Source organism: Amphiura filiformis, chromosome 19 (assembly GCF_039555335.1).
Source record: "Amphiura filiformis chromosome 19, Afil_fr2py, whole genome shotgun sequence".
Lineage (NCBI taxonomy): Eukaryota > Metazoa > Echinodermata > Ophiuroidea > Amphilepidida > Amphiuridae > Amphiura > Amphiura filiformis.
In genome coordinates this window covers 50,274,154-50,294,070 of record NC_092646.1, presented here as the reverse complement: position 1 = coordinate 50,294,070, position 19,917 = coordinate 50,274,154, and the positions used below count along the sequence as shown (strand labels likewise).

At 36.3% G+C, this 19,917-nt stretch overlaps 1 long non-coding RNA gene across 1 annotated transcript in view; it reads left to right on the top strand.

Annotated features, from left to right (window-relative positions):
• Positions 1-17,662: 17,662 nt before the first annotated feature.
• The window catches only part of LOC140140746 (uncharacterized), a 12,771-nt gene continuing 10,516 nt past the window's right edge, over positions 17,663-19,917 (top strand). Inside the window, exons 1-2 of the long non-coding RNA XR_011857279.1 lie at positions 17,663-17,740; positions 19,307-19,379. This is a non-coding gene — a long non-coding RNA (uncharacterized lncRNA). The remainder of the gene's footprint in view (positions 17,741-19,306; positions 19,380-19,917) is intronic.

The following is a 19,917-nucleotide window of genomic DNA, read 5'->3' as shown; positions in this document are numbered from 1 at the left end:
GTCACTAATCATCTGATACCTTTAACTCTTTATGACCATTTTACTATTGAATACTTTAATTTTAATAAACATCAGTATAATTTTGATTTCAACGAAATGGGTTCATCATGACTAATAATAACATATTTTTAATAAAATTCGACAATGGCATAGTCTATAAGGCGCCCGGTTATACCGCCGCGTTCAGTAAGTCACTTGTAAGCAAACCGTGCTCGAATTTGATTGACAGATGACGTCAGACGCGATAAATTCTTTTTATCTTGGTCTTTAATTATATACCGGCTCCATATGTAAAAATGAACGTATTTGCACAGTCTATGAACAATGAAGATCACATCCGCGCAAACAGTCCCAAGTTTATCTTCGGGGAAAAATTATATTATGAATTGGTTATGGTTATATCTCATTTTACCACATAGAGAAATCTTGATCTAAATAAGACTTATTTTTTGGATTATTTTTTGGTTGATACAAGACATTCTGCAGTATTACCAATAATAGTGAGCAATAATCAATTCTAGAGGTTAAATAATATCAGTAATTGTCTTGTAATCGATTTGTAAACATTGTTTAAAACTATTTTCAACATATTGTCACTGGGCGGGAAAAACTTCATATGTGATGCGATCAAGCAAAATCAGTCGGAACTCGGAAAAATTAAATTTTCAGTTTCTTATAGGATAGTAAAAGGCATTTACAAAGTTACATTTTGCAGAAAACTCTATTGAAATTTAGCAACCCGTTCCAAAGATATGAGCAATTGAAGAGTTTCCCAAACAAAAGGAAACAAAGGGAAATATTTCCTTTCTTTGGCTATATCTCAAAATCAATATTTCCGAGTTCCGACTGATTTTGCTTGATCGCATCACATATGTACATTTGACCCTTGAACATGGATAAAGCCTTGTAGGTGTAGACTTTATATTGAAGAGGTTGCTTCATCCATGTTCAAGGCCCACACCTCATATTTACATTTGGCCCTTGAACATGGATAAAGCCTTGTAGATGTAGACTTTATATTGAATGGTTTGCTTCATCCATGTTCAAGGGCAAAAAGTATGAGGCTTTTCCCGCCAGTGACGATATGGTGTCTGGTAATATTATATTTTGTGTTTAGATTATTAAAATATAAAAGTGGTGTTTAGGTTTTTAAATGTGCTTACAAATCGATTTTGGTTCGTATCACTTTGCAACAGGAAGCAAATATATACAAAGGACTTTGCCAACAGATCGTATCGGGAGGTGACCTTGTAGACTACCATAATATTGGAATAGACGATGAACCCAATTGGAAGATAACTGACGCTACTATAAGTTTGTTGGTAAAAGCTAATCTAGATACTAGGCCGGTAGTAATAAGCTTAGATAGGGTGGCCCAGATTCCAGGATCCTGTCAGCGCTACGGTTATCATGCTGTACATTTGACATGCTCAACACGTAAGTAAAGTTTCAGTTACAGGTACAGGCAATGTATGCGATTTTTTCTTGTTTTTCAATATTCAAAAATCAACCACCCCTACCCAACGCATTTTCTGTCGGGATTTCCTGTTATTACCGTAATTCCCTTATTCCCGTTTTGGGTTATTCCAATTGAAATCCATACATCCCCTATTGAAGACTTGACCTTAATCTCTAACACATGGGATGTAAATTTCAAAGTCATGTCTTCCATAGGGGGTGTATGGATTTCAGCAAGAACAGCTTTGATTACAATATTGTTTTACATAACGCCGTTCTGATCTATGCATAAATAACCGTTTTACAAATAACACATTCAAAATTACTTTGCTGGTAAATATGTAAAACAAACAATTAGGTAAAATAGCTATTATATATTATATATTTTTACCTAGCGACTTGGTAATACTTTCTGATGATTTGTTGCATAACCTATGATTTGTTGGTCTTCTGGGAAAAACTTTCCTAATATAAAGCTCAATCGGCATTGTAACTTCCGGTTTTTGAGAGCAGTTATGGGACACTTTGACCTCTGATATATTGGAAAAACTGCTGTAATTATTATTAATTAATGTATTATTGTTATAATTTTATCATTCAAAATATTAAAATGTTTAACTTATAAAATAACCATGTTATTTGGATTTGTTTTTATTCTTGCAAAACACTTTAAATTATATTTTGTTCGCACACACACACACAAAAAAAATCATAAAATTTTCCCAATAGGTCAGAGGGCAAAGTGTCCCATAACTGTAAAACTGTCCCACAATGCACGGCAAACATATCCAATGCCGATTTGGATTATAGGAAACGCCATGAACTTCATATATATTTTAATTTTCTTCCACAGCAATTAACATCGGTGAGTTCAAAGGACGAATACAACGCACACTTTTGTGTCATCAACGTTGTGGGATTGCCAGAAATGAAACCAACCTACCTGTGTGCAAGTGTGACCCAGAATGTGAATTATTTAACGACTGTTGTATGGATTACTATTCAACATGCAAATCACCAATCAATGAGAAACTTTCTAACACTACAACATTTCCAGCAGAACTGTTTTCGTGTTCTAAGGTATCTGAATACATCCCAACCGCGTTTTTGATAAGCAAATGCCCAGAAGACTGGGAAAACGAGTCTATTCGTAAAAAATGCGCCTATGCAGTTAAATCTTGGGACAGTGCTCAAGCGGCTTCACAACATTGGCCGCTATATAGTCACGAAGGCTACAATTTTAGAAATCTATATTGTGGTATTTGTAACCGTCAAAACGTTTTATTTCTTAAATTTTGGAATATGGATAACCTACCACAAGCAACAGTTGACCAGCCAAGAACATATGATTTTGGTCCACCGCGTCACAAGCGTCAGGCCGAGGCCATTGATCCCATCGCTCAAGCTCTTTGCGATAACGACCACTACAATGAACCACAACAAAAGGTATATACAGGACATCGTTTACGCAGCTGCTTTTTGGACATAATCGACACTTGCCCGCAAATATATGCGAATGAGTCAGTTCGAAATGCGTGTGAGTCTTATGTGGCACCGGTTTGTCACCGCGATGATTTCATTTACGCAGTTACGACACAATGGAAGAGATACAAAAACCCGAATTGTTTACTCTGTCACGGCGCTGAAAATGTCAATGATTTCATGACATGCCAATTTACCGAATCGCTGACTTGGACCTCTGAAAATGGATATTTAAGCTCCGTTGTTTGGCAGTTTATCAGTAACGCATACGGTAACACACACGGTCGTATAAGTAGACATTGCGCAAAATAAGAAGTATTTGACACCTACTCTGGCATTTGCCGGCCGCTAGCATGCGCTCCAGGATTCCAACGGCGAAACGGACACTGTATACTAGACGCAGATCGTCAAAGCATCATTGAGAGTCAATTCTGTGCTCAAGAAAGGACAATGATTGTTATCGGCGGGAATTCAGTTACTAGCAACACTTCAGGTTGTGCTTTCGACTTACTTGGTATGTCGAATGAAGTTTACTTTAATATACAAGACAGTTATTCGTTTTATTATTCCAGCACTGGCTTCTTAGAGGGGCATGATATTAGCAACGAAAGTGCAAGTTATATTCTTAATCGAATACAAACCGCTCTTCATGATCAGAAGATTGTAGACGGCCTCGTTTCCTCCTGCTCGGTAAAGAGTATTGAATACATTCATGGGTGTCTAAAGCAATCGAACAACCACCAATGTTCGGGCCATTGGTATAATGGAGTAACCATGGACTTTCGGAGAGTTAACAATATCACTAGTATCGCAGAAGTATATATTCACGATGATGTCTATATTACCCCCGAGTTTGTCCTGTGTGTCATAGATTTTCAGTATGATCCATTTCGGCATAAATTCACAAGTTTCGAGAGGTGCCACGTGTGTGGTCACGAAACTCCAGTTTTGCAATGCCCTCTTGTGACGATTTATGAGTACGAGTACGTAATGGTACAGAGACAAAACCACACGGAAGTCTGGTATGGCGACATTGTTCTTTTTCAAGATCAGTTTATATATCTCCCTGATGGTCGTGTCTTAATATGTGGAGCTCCATCGGAAGTCTTTGCTTATTCCGCAGGCCTTGCTATTGCAAACATCGTTGGAACAACGTCATCGTTGACAGGACATGCGATGACATTTGGTACCCACTTGGTTCTACCAAAATTACGTAACACTCCTGGCATCAGTATGATGTGTTTAACTGCTTCGTTGTTCACAGCACAGTTGTTGCCACTGATAACAGATAACATAAGCGTCTATGGTTTATTGTGCATATCCTGTGCTGTTGTAAGTCATTTTGCCTGGCTCGCATCTTTCAGTTGGATGAGTTTGATTGCAGTGAATCTGGCGTACACATTCGCATACAAGCCTCTTAATTCAGGGGAGGGAGTCGAGGCACCGAAACTGATGCCGTTTAGATGTCTTCATCTGTTAGGTTGGGGAATACCTTCCGCAATTGTCGTCATATGCCTGATCCTTCACTGGGCTCAACCGGAAGGAATTTCTTTCCAATATGGTCAGCAACAAGGCGTCTGTTGGATATCAAGTGCTGAAGCAAATCTGATTTTTTTCGGGATACCTGTATCTATATCGGTAGTACTCAACTTTGTACTATTTTACTGGACTACGGTGGTCCTCTGGAAGACACGGAGAAATTCTGAAGTACCTGACGAATTTAAAACTCGAGCAAAAGATGGGCTACAAAATACGCTACTGTTTATAAAGGTAATATAAAAAAGCCAATAATATTCAAATTGTGTACAATATTTGTTATCTAAATGTTTCAGTAATAAATATGTTTTGAGTGTGCATGTCCATTAAAGCTTCTTTTACCTGTTTTGTTCGATTGTACTATCTGTTTCATCGTTAACTTAGTTATATATTTGGGTGTTTTAATGAACAAACCATACATAATTGGTTGAAGAATTAATCAGCTATCAGATACTTTTTAATGTTGACAATCGCTCCGTTCCTGACATACAGGGTGTAACAATAAAATTTGTACAATTTTGAAAATAGAATGAAACAAGGATGCCGCTTATTTTTTTTTGATATTTATACATCTATCAAGATAATTTCTTTAGCCACCAGATAAGCTTTGTTCCAATAAAATTGATGATATACAAGTGAAGATATGGCCAATTATGTAACCTAGTCTTAAAACTGCATGGGCCACTTTTGTCTATTAGTGTTACAAAAGTGACTGAATAGAGTTGAACCATGGACCAGCCTGGACGGTGCTCTTATAATAGGTAGTTTTAAACAATGGTGTATTCGAAGTGGTAGGAATGATTACATAATACGGTAGAATAGCTTCTTGAGTTTTTGAAAGTCACAACTAAGCACTGAAATAACAACCTCATTTACTAGAAATCGTGGCGCTGCAGCTCAACAACTTCAACCCTAATTCTCGTTGGAGGAGCTTATTTTTATGGTTGTGACATTCGGTAGCACATGGAGTCAAGCAGTAACCATAAGATCACGTCTTCCATCAAGGCATACAATTACATATAACTATGAGAAGTATGTAAAAAGTATGAGAAATTTGTTAACAGAAATGCTGGCAATAGTGGTCGCCCAGAACAGCTAGAAGCCCAGCTGAACTTAATTTCAAAATAACTATGTATTGTTTTGTACTTATGGATGCAAAAACTGTTCTCAGTTTTACCAATGATATCTCAGGGATATGAGAAATTACTTTATCTACAAGATAATTTGAAAGAATTTTCATGACTTCATTTACAGAGTTTAAAGAAATATCATATTATTATTACATTGGTGTTAATTATACGAAGAAACACCACTTCTAATTCTTTTGTGTCAGTTCTTTGATGTTTAATGCACGTGGGGATGAATTATTATGGTTTAAATCATACTTAAACAACAGAGAACAAACTGTTAATGTTAACTCAACTTTTTCTGACTTTAGGCCAATTGATATTGGTATTCCTCAGGGCTCAATTTTAGGTCCTTTACTGTTTATAATTTTTGTTAACTGTTTACCTAATGCTGTGTCTGAATGTAAAACTGTAATGTATGCAGATGATACCTCTTTAATGTGTAAAGCTAAAAATGAATCTGATCTTAAAATTCAAATGGAGTCATGTCTAAGTAGGGTAGCTGAATGGTTCAAAGTAAACAAACTCACTTTAAATGTTGAAAAGACTAAGTTTATGATCTTTGGTACAAACAAAATGCTTGAAAAGTTCAACAATGTACATTTAATATATAACAACAATGATATTGAAAGAGTAGATGAGTTTAAATATCTAGGTGTGAAATTTGATAGCAAGCTGTCTTGGTCAGCTCATGTCGATAATGTTAGTAAACTATTTCCAAAAGAACTGGCATAATAAAACGTATAAAATATTTCCTTCCATACAAAACCACTGTAATGTTATCCAATGCTCTTGTTATTCCCCACTTTGATTATGGAAGCATGGTCTGGTCAAATTTTAGTGTAGAGTACCATAATAGGCTTCAGGTACTTCATAATAATCTAGCTAGAATAATTCTCTCAGCAGATATAAGGACACCAACTAATGATTTAATGAATACATTGCAGTGGGTTAAACTTGATCAAAGATGGCATAATACTCTATTAATGACTGTTTTCAAATGTTTAAAGAATGAATATCCATCGTACTTATCTTCTCAATTTGATTTTGTTCATGATAACCATAATCATATAACTAGAAATCATACTTCTAATACATTGATTGTACCAAAATTTAAATCAAATTCAGGTCAACGTACTTTTCATGTCAGGGCAGCCTATGCATGGAATTCTTTGCCACCGACAGTAAGAGCTCAGATGCAAAATATGACTTTAGGCCAATTTCAATCAAAAAATTAAAGAAATTTAGGCCTGTCTTTTTCTATATTTTATTCATTTACTTGCTTGATTTTGTATATAAATATAATTATTGTATTTCTGTATTTTGAATCATGGTATTTATAATTATCTTGTAGTTGATGGTACCATTATACTTATTTGTAATATATTGTAAATACGTTGTAAATACTGTATGATACTTTGTAAATATTGTGTATCGTAATATATTTTGTTGCTATATAACATGTATCAATGAGGGCCTGCTTGAAAAGCAGTGCTTGTCACTGAAGCAGTATAACCCTCAATAAAGAAAGAATAAATAATAATAATAATAATAAGCATATCTACGCGGTTCAAACTTGATATGCACAAACATGGCAAAAGTGGCCCAACACGTTTTCTGGACGATTTAATTAATCGGACATAACTTTTGAACCCAATCTAGTAAAGAAACCAACTAAACGTCTTCTTTTAGCCAAGATATTACTGATTGTATTACATATAACATTTGTGCTTTAACTCTTTTAGTTTGTTCCTGAGAAGTCAAAATGCAATTGTACAAATTTTATTGTTACACCCTGTATAAGAATTTTACGAAACTACCTCATTTTCAAAACGTTCCACGAATTGTCAAAATTCAAACAGTATGTGATAAATGTTTTATTCCTCTACCACCTATAATAGCTATGGTAATAAATACTGTTTCCGACGATACAGTTCTTTGGACACCCTGTATCTCAGCCGTCATTGGCCCACTGCAGAGCAAAAGCCTCCCCGCGCTTTTTGCATCCATCTACTTGCCTGTATTCTCCATGCTTTTGGATGATCTAGATCAAAACATGTAGGTGAGCAGTTGATGAGAACCGCTCTAAATTCATAACAATATTACCAGTAGTAAAATATGTTTGTTTTCCTGTTGTATGTTCATTAATGCTTTTATTTGTTTATAGCGTTGTATGGTTGTTAACTGATTCTCCACCAAATGCAATAAATGACTAGTTCATCCATTAAATAAATGCACTTGTAAACATTAAACCTAGAACTACGAAAGGGGGTGCTAAATGGGGAGTTGTACCACCCCCCCCCCCTAAGATTGTTTATCCGTCATAAAAGAAGAATGCGCGTGTTTATGTCCAAACGACCTAAGCTAATCGTAGATCCATCCTTGGCGCTTATTTTAGTGATAAAATTTTTACCCCACCACATTACCCGGTGGTAGGATCGGCCATCAAAAATAACCATGGGGTGAGGCCCACCATTGGTTTCTACAGTAAAATCCATGATTTTCATTTCGCTCTTGTTAAATTAAAGAGCTACTGACTTTTTACTTGTTAGTTAAGTTGAAATATACATTGAGGAGAAAATTCGGTGAAAATCGGATGTTTGTAGAAATTTTAGCCAAAAATCAATTTTGCCTATACTTTTGTACATAGCCAGAATTTCCCAAATTTGCATGGGCGCGCTCACATTATGTCGTCATAGCGATATTATGTGGGATGTTTGTACTTATTTTGGTATCACTGGGCAGAAGAGACCCATAGCTATACATTGGTACTAAATATAGTGGCATATGACGTTTATAGTTGAAAATTAGGGGCGTAGCAACACCCCCACCCCTTCGTAGTCCGTGTTACAAAATATGGCTCAGTAGTTCTAGGTTTACTGTTACCAGCTGGAAATTGAATATGCGCAAGCGTAATGTTTCCGGCTACCTTTCAGTATAATGTTTGGTGCAACGAACGAACAGTTGTGTACGTTTTACACATTCCACACGAGAAGTTTGTTCACAATGTGGCGTTCTACAATAAGTTATAATAATGTAATAGAAGCATCGTAAAATGCATTCAAATGCAACTCCATTTTTTGATGAAAGTTGATAGAAGGACCTGACCACCCACCGTACTATTTGCCCTTGGTTGTAAACATGAGAGTACAAATCAAAAGCAAACGAGGGTTTCGGAAGGTGCGACCCGCAAGCCAGAAGATACGTCAATGACTACTGGGGAAGAGAGAGATGCTGCTCAGAGTACACCTATTGTTGATGACAGATCAGGAAGTCCTGTTCTTGACGGTCCCGGAAAGGAAAGGAATATCACTCTTTTAAGGGGGTACTACACCCCTGATATTTTGTGCCTCTTTTTGCATTTTTCTTAAAAATTATAGCATGTTGGGGACAAGTAAGATATGTATATTATAGGGGTAAGGACTACAACTACTGAACTGGAAATTTTATTTCAGCGCAGACAACAGTTGTGGAGTTACAGTCAAAAATGAGGGAAAAAAGTGTTTGATCAATAAATCAATAACTACTTGCTTTGAGTTGCTGAATTGCAGTAGTTGTAGTCCTTGCCCTATAATATACATATCTTACTTGTCACCAATGTGCTATAATTTTGAGAAAAATGCAAAAATAAGCACAAAATTGGCCAGGGGTGTAGTACCCCCTTAAGGAAACCAATAAATGTTGATACATGACATGGAATGTACGCAGTAATGTCAGGAGGAAAGATTGAAGAGAGGGAGATGATTGAAAATTATATTCAGATCCTAGGAGTATCAGAGTTGTGGTGCCTTTAACAATTATTGAGGTTCACTACAGATGGTGGAAGTATGTTCACCTATTCTGCAAAAGCTAGTGGAAGGAAACGAGAAGGTGTGGGCTTCATAATAAAAAGTACCACACCCAAGTGTGTTTTGGGATATAGTCCAATAAATGAGATAGTGATGACTGTAAGACTGCAAGGACATTCTTTTATTTCTATCATACAAGTTTATGCACCAACATCAGATGCATTCGAGAGTGAGATGACAGACTTCTATGAGATGATAGAGTTGTGAATAACATACCTAGAAGATACTTACTTATCGTGTTTGGGGATTGGAATGCTGAGATTGGAAAAATGAAGAATGAAGAAGCATATGGAAAAGCCGATGCATATCCATTGACCTACAGGTACGCCTACTTCGTGCAATTGTTTTTTTCATTGCTAATACGGATAGTCTTGGGCTATGACCGATAATAACAGTTGATGTTATTGAGATGTGGTGTTACATGAGGCTTCTGCAAGTGACATGGAAAGACAGACAGAAGGACAAAATCCTGGATCCTGGACAAGATAGGTACTCATTTAACCATCAAAAATGGCATAATGGAGAGAAAGCTGAAGTACTTTGGCCATATTGTCAGGAAACATGGAGGTGTAGAAAAACAAATTTTGCAAGCACTGAGAGAAATGGGTATAAATGAATGGTATGTTTGTATTCTGGAGGATATAAGCAACATCTCAAATCCATCTGGATAGTGACATTTCTGAAATTGTTAAGATATCCAGATGAGTTAGACAAGGAGATACATTGTCACCAAACATATTCACAACAGCTATGAAGGCTATCTTCAAAAAACTACCTTTGGATGAACGAGGGATCAATGTTGGTGGAGAAAATTTAACAGACCTCCGACTTGCAGATGACATTGCCCTTACCACCTCAACAGTGAAGGACATATACAACTTAATGACTTGAATAAAGCAAGCAAGAAGGTAAAGAAATGAAAAACAAAATATATGACAAATTTGGCAACAGATGAAAAGATCATCATTGATGACCAGGAAATTGAAAAAGATGTAGAGTATACATATCTGGGCCAAACACTGAGATTAAAGGATTGTTCGAAGGAAAAAGTACTGAGAAGGATAAAAGCAGGATGGAGCTGCTTTGGAAGACATAAAGAAATCTTATGCAACAAAAATATACCTCACTCAGAAGGAAAGTATATAATCAATGTGTCCTTCCAACAATGATATATGGCTCTGAAATATGGTCATAGTAAATATTTAGGAACTAAACTACAATCTGCCAAAGAGCAATGGACCGGCAAATGTTAAACATCTCACTGCGAGACAAAGTAAGGTTCTCAACCATCAGGCAGCTGACTGGTCTTGCATACATTTTGAGAAAAATCCAACAATCAAAATGAGGATGGGCTGGACATGTTGCCAGAAGAAATGACAACAGATGGATAAAGAGATTATTAGAATGGCAACCAAGAATGGTAAAAAGAAGAAGAGATAGACAGAAGAGGAGGTGGTGAGATGATATAACATCATATATTGGCACAACATGGGCGGGAGTAGCAGAAGATAGAAAGGTCTGAAGTGATCATGAGGAGGGCTACATCCAAAAGTGGATTGACATAGCCTAGATAGGATGGAAGGCCGACGAGGAAGGGGACGTCCACCAACATATTGGACTAATGATGTGAAGCTGGTTTCTAACCAAGGACTGCAAGCTGCGACACACTAGGTATCAGATCGAGTGAGATGACGTACTCTTGTGAAGACTGTAGCAGCGCTAAAGTGCGCCACCTACCTGACACAGATAGAGCTCCAGCTTTCTTATTAGTATGTACACAAACACGCGCACAATCCGCTAAGTTTTAGTCGATCATAAACGCACCCACACACCTCCATGGTTGGAATTTGCGAAAACTGATCTACCCGTTTGGAAACATGTACAAAAATTAACATACCGTAAAACCTCGTCCACAATCATATAGAGTACTTTTGATGAAACCTAAGGCAATTCAGGCGTCATTATGAAATTTGAGCAAACAAATGGCAGATCCTCGCATATACAAACAAGTATTTTTGTAAGACCAATCTATTTTATTGGCATATTTACGCAACTATCGTATTGACTTAGCTTTCATCAAAAACACTATATTTGCTTATAGACGAGGTTTTACGGTATTCAATAATTGTGTTGATTCTTTTCAGATTGCTACACTTATTAACCCCATGAGAACTACCTGCCGATTGGCCAAAAAGTAAAAATAATTATCAATTAGACCAATCAGCAATATTGATAAAATAATTTTCTACACCTAAAAAAACGGTGAATTATTTGCAAAGCTCCATTCTGATTGGTGATTTAAGTGAAGATATAATGTAATTGACCAATCAGAGGCAATGTTACATCGGCAGGTAGTGCTCAAGGGTTTACATATTCATGTGTTGTTCCTTTTCAGATTGCTACAATATGGGTTTAGTTTGGATTCTCGGTGAATTATTTGCAAAGCTGATTGGTGATTTAAGTGAAGATATCATGTAATTGACCAATCAGGGGCAATGTTACATCGACAGGTAGTGCTCAATGGTTTACATATTCAATCATTGTGTTGTTCCTTTTCAGATTGCAACACTTATGGGTCTAGTTTGGATTCTTGGATTCATCGCTGCTTTTACCGATGTCACTGTCATGTGGTGGATATTTGTTTTGGTATGCTCCACGCAAGGGTGCTTCATATTCATCTTCTTTGCACTTAATCGTCAAGTAAGGCGCATGTGGAGAATGAAATTCCAGATCGAACCAGTCCAAAATGAAATTCAACTTCCCAACATCAAGTGAACAAGTACAAGAGCGTAATGAAAAAAAAGTGTCAGGGAATCGACCTCGTGAAGAATTTGACACCATGAAAAGCTATCTGATGCGAGGTTTGGGAATTTGCTTCCCCTTGCCATTGTTGAGATTAACAATTCTATTTGACTACACGTGGAAAGGGTTGCACCATTCAACATCAAGTAAACAAGTACAAAAGCGTGCTGAAGAAAGGTGTCCAGGAATCGAACTCGGGAAGATTTTGACACTATAAAAAGCTTTCTGATGCGAGGTTTGGGAAACCAGACACCACTGAGGTGCAAAATGCATGTTGATTGCGTCACAAAGTGTGTGGAAATGCAAACTTGTCGGAAAAGAGAAAAATGTGTTACCTTAGTATCCCCTTTTATTTAAATAAAAACTTTCTAAAAAGAGTAGTGGTTGTACCAGAGTTGTAATTATGTGATATGAAGTCGGTGATGAATCTTCGGCCCATGGGGGTTGAGCTACCTAGATTATGGACATTCCAGAAATTAATTGCGTCCCGTAAAGAAGATTAGAATTCCCAACAATTGTAGCATGTGTTCGCTATAAGAATTAACAAGAAATTCTTCATTCAGCAGAGTTTTGCCGAAACTAGAAATTCACATTTTACCTAATGACTGAATTATGCTGTGGGAATTCCCACGTTTTTGAAGTAAAAAATGACATGTCGTCTTTAGGGTACAGTTAATTTCTGGAATAACATTTAATGAGTTACGAGTTAAGTTGAGTTAAACTCCCCGCCTCATTGCAATTGTAACCGAACAAGTGTTTAATTAATTGCACAATGTATATAATAATAAATATATCTTATAATGGCACAACTTGACGTATATAATAGTAAATAACATATAACTTATTTATTTTTGCGCTTTTATTCTATAACTCTAAAAGACATTGGATTTCCAAAAATCTTTGTAAAATTTTACCTTTTTTCTGGTAAATCCAAATTTTTCAATGAAGTTTTCCCGAAACTGAAAATACTTATTTTTAACTAATGAATGGGAATTCCCGAGTTTTTAAAGTAAGAAATGATTTGTCTTCTTTGCGGTGAAGTTAATTTCTGAAATAACAGTTAATGAGTTACGAGTTAAATTGAATTAAACTTCCCCGCCTCACTGTAATTGTAACCGAACAAGTGTTTAATTAATGGCACAATGTATATAATAATAAATGGCACAACAACGTATATAATAATAAACATATCTTATTTTATTTTTGCGCTTTTATTCTATAACTCAGTGTTGTCTAGATGTTATAGTGAACTCAAATGATCAGAAGTAACTCCTCTAATATGTGAGAGTGAGACCAGTAGGTAACACGGGCATGTACCAAGTTAAAACCGTTTAATGACATAATTCGTTTTACGGCATTTCGTTGCTATGATCCTAAAAGGCTGTATCTCTTATATTCATCGCTAGCAATTTGCTTCCTATTGCCATTGTTGAGATTGACATTTCTATTTATGTGGGAAAATGTTGTAGCATTCAACATCAAGTAAACAAGTACAAGAGCGTGATGAAGAAAAGTATCAGGGAATCGAACTCGGGAAGAGGCCAACTGATGCTCAGGAGGCAAAAGTTCGTTGACCTGTAAACATGGTAAAGCGGATGTTATTGTGTCACGGATCGAAGTTCAGCCAAACCTCTGGGGGATCTTCTTGATTGCTGAACAGTAGGCCCCTGTCAAGTTGCCTCCCTTGTTAAGTGAAGAACACCAGAACGGTAAACTGTATATCCGTCAATACACGCTTTTTCAATGGGAAATGAACTTTGCTGCTTGGATGATGTCACGATGAGGTTAGCATTTATTCCGTATTGAAAAGCGTGTACTGACGGATATGCAGTCGACCGGCCTCCTATTCTCTCGTTTCACATAAATAGCTCCCGTGAATCCTCTTTCAAACTATCTGCTTTCTTGGTCTGATATTTTGACATCCTTATTGTCAAATGAATGATTAGTGCTGTCTAAATGCGAGTAAACCGTAGAACCAGTGCTAGCTCTCCTGTTTAGCAGAATTGGTTTTCTTGTCTGTTTTTTGTCCTGTCTTGTGTACCCCAATGTCCTGTCATTGGACCCATCTATATTGATACTCACTATCTCATAGAAAACACATCTTTACATTGCAAGGACGACATCAGGACAATTACCTCGTTGCCTCATCCCTGAAAGAACTGTATCAATCATTCAATCTTGATTGGATCACAATATTACCATTTCTGAAGGTATGAATTTTTGGAACATTCTGTATTTGATGCATCACCATGGTCATGTGGCAAAACAATACAGAAGTTATCAGGAACTCCCATTTAAAGATATCAATAAAATTAAAATAAGACTATAAATTTGCACTGTTTGTCACATGAAATAAGTATTGTTTATGAAATGCTACAGAGTATGCTAAATGTTATCTTCAGTAGATAGAATTATAATAATGCAAATGCCCTACTATATTCAGTTGCATGGTAGTGCATTATAATAATCAACACACATTATGACATGCTATATAATTCATAGATAGTGACAACCAATCAGAGCAAGCGTTAGATAAATCCAAACCAGTCACATTTCCCCAATATGAAAAGTAAAATTTTAATTTTACTTTTTCTAAAGTTTGGCAGAGGCGGGGTTCGAACTCACGGCGCACCGCTTTGATACACTATGAGCCTAGCGCCTTAGACCGCTCGGCCACTTGTCCGTTTGAAACTTATTTGAAGATATAATCGCAACTTCAACATAGGCCTACCACGTGACAAGCAAAGGCAGAAAACGTACCATATTTTGGAATTTTATTTGCCTAAAACATTAAAATGTGTATTAATAGCGCTCAATTATTGTTAACTATTAACAGAAATCCGACAATAAACATGATAAATGGGCGTCTATATGGACAATACATTATATCGATTTTGAGACGTGCTCGTGTGTCAGTACATTTCCATGGTCAGTAAAATACTATATAAAGGAACCTACCATTTTTCTTGTATACACGTTCGATGTTTTTATCAATTATGTAAAAAATCCACATTAGACCCCAAATGTTTTTTCAGGAAATAAAAGATTAGATTACCATAAAATCGAAACAGTAATCTTTGGCGGGGTCTAAAGTAATTTTTACATAGAATTTTCAACGTTTTTTCTATCGCCATTCTCGCTCAATTAAAAAATATTTTGGCGTATATAAAATTGAAATAAAATTCTCTGCCTCATAAACGACATCAAATTTGGGTATCATGAATCGTTATATATGATGTGCAGTTAATATTCATATTTTCTTTTATACAGAGGATGCTTCAGTTTTGTCAGGAAAAATATTTTATTGAAAACCCTCTCACTCGGTTATTTCGAAAAGGTAACCACGCTTCCCTAGAATGTGCAATAAATTAGCATTAAACATTTTCTTATTTTAACAGCATTCTAAAAACTCTTGGCGTTTGGCGAATAAAGGAGTAGGCGCGTACTATGCATAGTGCTTTCGGACGCGTTCATTTTTCTTGTGGGTTGATGCATTTATAATGTGCTTGTATTTTTTCCAACGCTTTATAGGCCCTAGTGATAGTTTTGTTATAAAACCACGTGTTTGTTTTTCTTCTCGTGTATGAAATAGGTTAATGAACACTTATTACTTGTTGCTCAAGAAATTAGACAAAATAATGCATTTGCGCTGATACGTATAATGCACTGAGATGTTGATGCGTCTAGTGCACTCCCCACTTCGGAGATCGTGCATTAGACGCATTAACGTCTCAGTACGCGTGTATTATTTTGTGAAATTTCACTCCTAACAAGTGATACGCATTTACTAACCTATAATCAATACATGTGCCGTACTGTATTCAGTTGTTGGTAGTGCATGATTATAATCAATACACACATTATCATATGCTATCTTCTGTAGATAGCATTATAATATTCAGTTGGTAGTGTATGCTTATAATCAACACATTATATGACATGTTATCTTCAGTAGATAGCATTATATAATCAATGCATGTGCCATACTGTATTCAGTTGGTAGTGTGTGATTATAATCAACACATTATGACATGTTATCTTCAGTAGATAGCATTATGTAACCAATACATGTGCCATACTGTATTCAGTTGGTAGTGTGTGATTATAATCAACACATTATATGACATGCTATCTTCAGTAGATAGCATTATATAATCAATGCATGTGCCATGCTGTATTCAGTTGGTAGTCTGTGATTATAATCAACACATTATATGACATGTTATCTTCAGTAGATGGCATTATATAACCAATACATGTGCCATGCTGTATTCAGTTGGTAGTCTGTGATTATAATCAACACATTATGACATGCTATCTTCAGTAGATAGCATTATATAATCAATGCATGTGCCATGCTGTATTCAGTTGGTAGTGTGTGATTATAATCAACACATTATATGACATGTTATCTTCAGTAGATAGCATTATATAACCAATACATGTGCCATGCTGTATTCAGTTGGTAGTGTGTGATTATAATCAACACATTATATGACATGTTATCTTCAGTAGATAGCATTATATAATCAATGCATGTGCCATGCTGTATTCAGTTGGTAGTCTGTGATTATAATCAACACATTATATGACATGTTATCTTCAGTAGATGGCATTATATAATCAATGCATGTGCCATACTGTATTCAGTTGGTAGTGTGTGATTATAATCAACACATTATATGACATGTTATCTGCACTGAGTAGATAGCATTATATAATCAATGCATGTGCCATACTGTATTCAGTTGGTAGTGTGTGATTATAATCAACACATATGACATGTTATCTTCAGTAGATAGCATTATATAATCAATGCATGTGCCATACTGTATTCAGTTGGTAGTGTGTGATTATAATCAACACATTATATGACATGTTATCTTCAGTAGATGGCATTATATAATCAATGCATGTGCCATACTGTATTCAGTTGGTAGTGTGTGATTATAATCAACACATTATATGACACGCGATCTTCAGTAGATAGCATTATATAACCAATACATGTGCCATACTGTATTATGCCATCTTTCATGTTAAAATTTGTTGTCTGCTGTTGTTTTTTTATTTTTTTATTTTTTTTTTGTGATTATTGTAATTTGTTGATAATTGTTTTTCTCATAATAAAACTTTAATAAACATTGAAAGACAAAAAAAAACATAACATAACATAACATAACATAACATAACATACTAAACATAACATAACATAACATAACATAATAATTAACATAAACATTAGCCTTAATTTTCAAAACTATCCTAATGATTTATTTCAATAATTTATCTCTAAACACGGTGCATGACGTCACTTTATTAATATTAATAACCTGCTCTACGTGGTGCCGAAAGCATGCCGAAAGCAGGGATATAGCCGAAAGGTGCTTCGCTTCAATCGCCCGAAGAACACGGAGCACATGAGCAGCCGAGATTTTGAGAAGGAAGTGTTTTCTTTTTCAGTAATGTAGAATCCCAAGCCAGACTGTAAGTAATTTGCTATCTCAGCGTGCGCGTGTTCAGTGTTGTAATAATAATAACTTTGCTTTTAAATGTCGAAAGGCTGTTGTTAAGCTTATCCCAGTGGCAGTGCACATCATCCGGGCCTATACGTCGAACAACTGAATACATGCACAACGTGTGCACCAATATATTTTTGTAAACATTTTAGGCCTATAACAAAATGTATATTTTCGTACAATTGTACAACTATCGTTTCTACATGACCTATAAAACTAAAGTTACCTGTTATCAAAGTGTCCGCAAAAAGGGCAAAAACTGGTCATCGCAAGTATCTTTGATGCTGAAAACTAATGCACAAATCAATTGTAGTCCTGGCCCCCCAGGGGACTGGCAATAGCGGGGTCCGAGCCAGGACTTGGCCTGGGATGTAACAGCTCAATGTGTCCCCTCAGTGCGGGGAGTGTACGGGGATGTAATGCCTCTCAAACAGGCGGGATCTACCCGGGAGTGTACCCAGGGCGTAATAGAAGAGTACTCACAACTGTGCGGGTCGTATCACGGGGAAATACTCATGCGGGATTTCAAACATGGTGTCCGGGGCTAGGGGGGGGGGACTTGGCCGGGGATGTACCCCGGGATGTACACAGAAATAGTGCCCCGCCCTGCGGGGACTATTAAAGCCAGGACTGTAACATGTTTGTAACACTAACAGTTTCCAAAATTACATCCCCGGGTAGGTCCCCGCTATCCCCGGCCCCCGGGGGGCCGGGACTACAATCGATTTGTGCATAACGATATTCACGCAGGGACAGGCTGAAAAACTTACCTCGATCGTAAAATCCAGCCCATGCATGTCATAAATAATTCATTATTTCATTGTGTAAATGTCACTGATTGTGTCCATGTATTGTTATTGCACCTGCGAGAGCAGAAGTCATGCTGAATTTATACTCGATCGCTGGATCACCACATGAATTTGCCTCTTTAAAAAAAGAAAGTCTCTACCACCAGGTTGTTAAGCATCGAGCACACTGACTGGCTTGCAATTATCAAAGTAGTAAACCAATCAGTATTAATGAATACTGAAAAAAACATTCATAAAAGCCTCATCCTTAAAATGTTGAAATAGGGTCAAAATAGCATATGTCCTCGGAATCTAAAAAATAGGTGTTTCAGAGTACCATTTTGTCCTTTTGGAGTAAAAAAGGGAGTAAAATATGAAAATATCATGATTTGTCCTTGAAATCGACTACGAAAGGGGGTTATTTGTACTTGTGGTAACGGTCCTACGTGTCCCCCTGTCAGGGAGTGACCCCACCGGGGTCCTAGCTATCCTGTACTCTGAATGACACATCCTCATTCCTCATCATATGCACTTGTATTGTAAGATCATTCAAAGTCATGTAATTTTGTTTTGATCCATGAGAATTTTAAAACCTGAAATCTGTTTCTTTTTGCCACAATTTAGGCCTACAGATTTTTATTTATTTTCCGCCCATTTTGGGATATCACTGTATTTTTACTGAATTTCACACATTTTCAGCTTTCCCATTATTCTTAAATAGTGTAATTTTGTTTCTTTTGTTTCAGGTCAACTGAAGTGAATAATAAGAAGCAAGTAATGTGAGGCAAGTTAAAGTTTAAAGAGTTCTCATTAAAGCAGGTCAGTATTAAAATGAATATTGGGTTATTCCATTTGAAATCAACACTCCCCATGTGGAAGATTTTGGAAATATCTTCCACAGGGGGAGTATGTTTTTAAATGTAATTGGTCAGGGTTAATCATTTTGAAACCCATACTCCCCCTGTATTATGGCTTTACAATGTACTATATTCTCCACAGCTGGAGTGAGTGTTTCAAATTGAAGTTACCCAATTGTATATATTCTATTCAAAACTTATACTCCCTCTGTGGAAGACTTTAGTTAAATCTTCCACAGGGGTAGTGTGGATTTTAAGTGGAATAGCCCATTACAGGTTCTGTTCTGTTAATGTGATAGCCATGTTGCTAGTTACAGAACAGTTGTGGTATTAAGGTTATATGAGATCAAATATTGCTTTCCCTACTGGAAAAATATATTGTGACTTTACACGTAAGAAAACATCTGTACCTATCATGCTGAATAAAGAAATCAAGAAAAAAATGTGTGAAAATGTGTTTTTTGGTCTATTTTGTAATGCTGTCAATGACCCGTATGTGA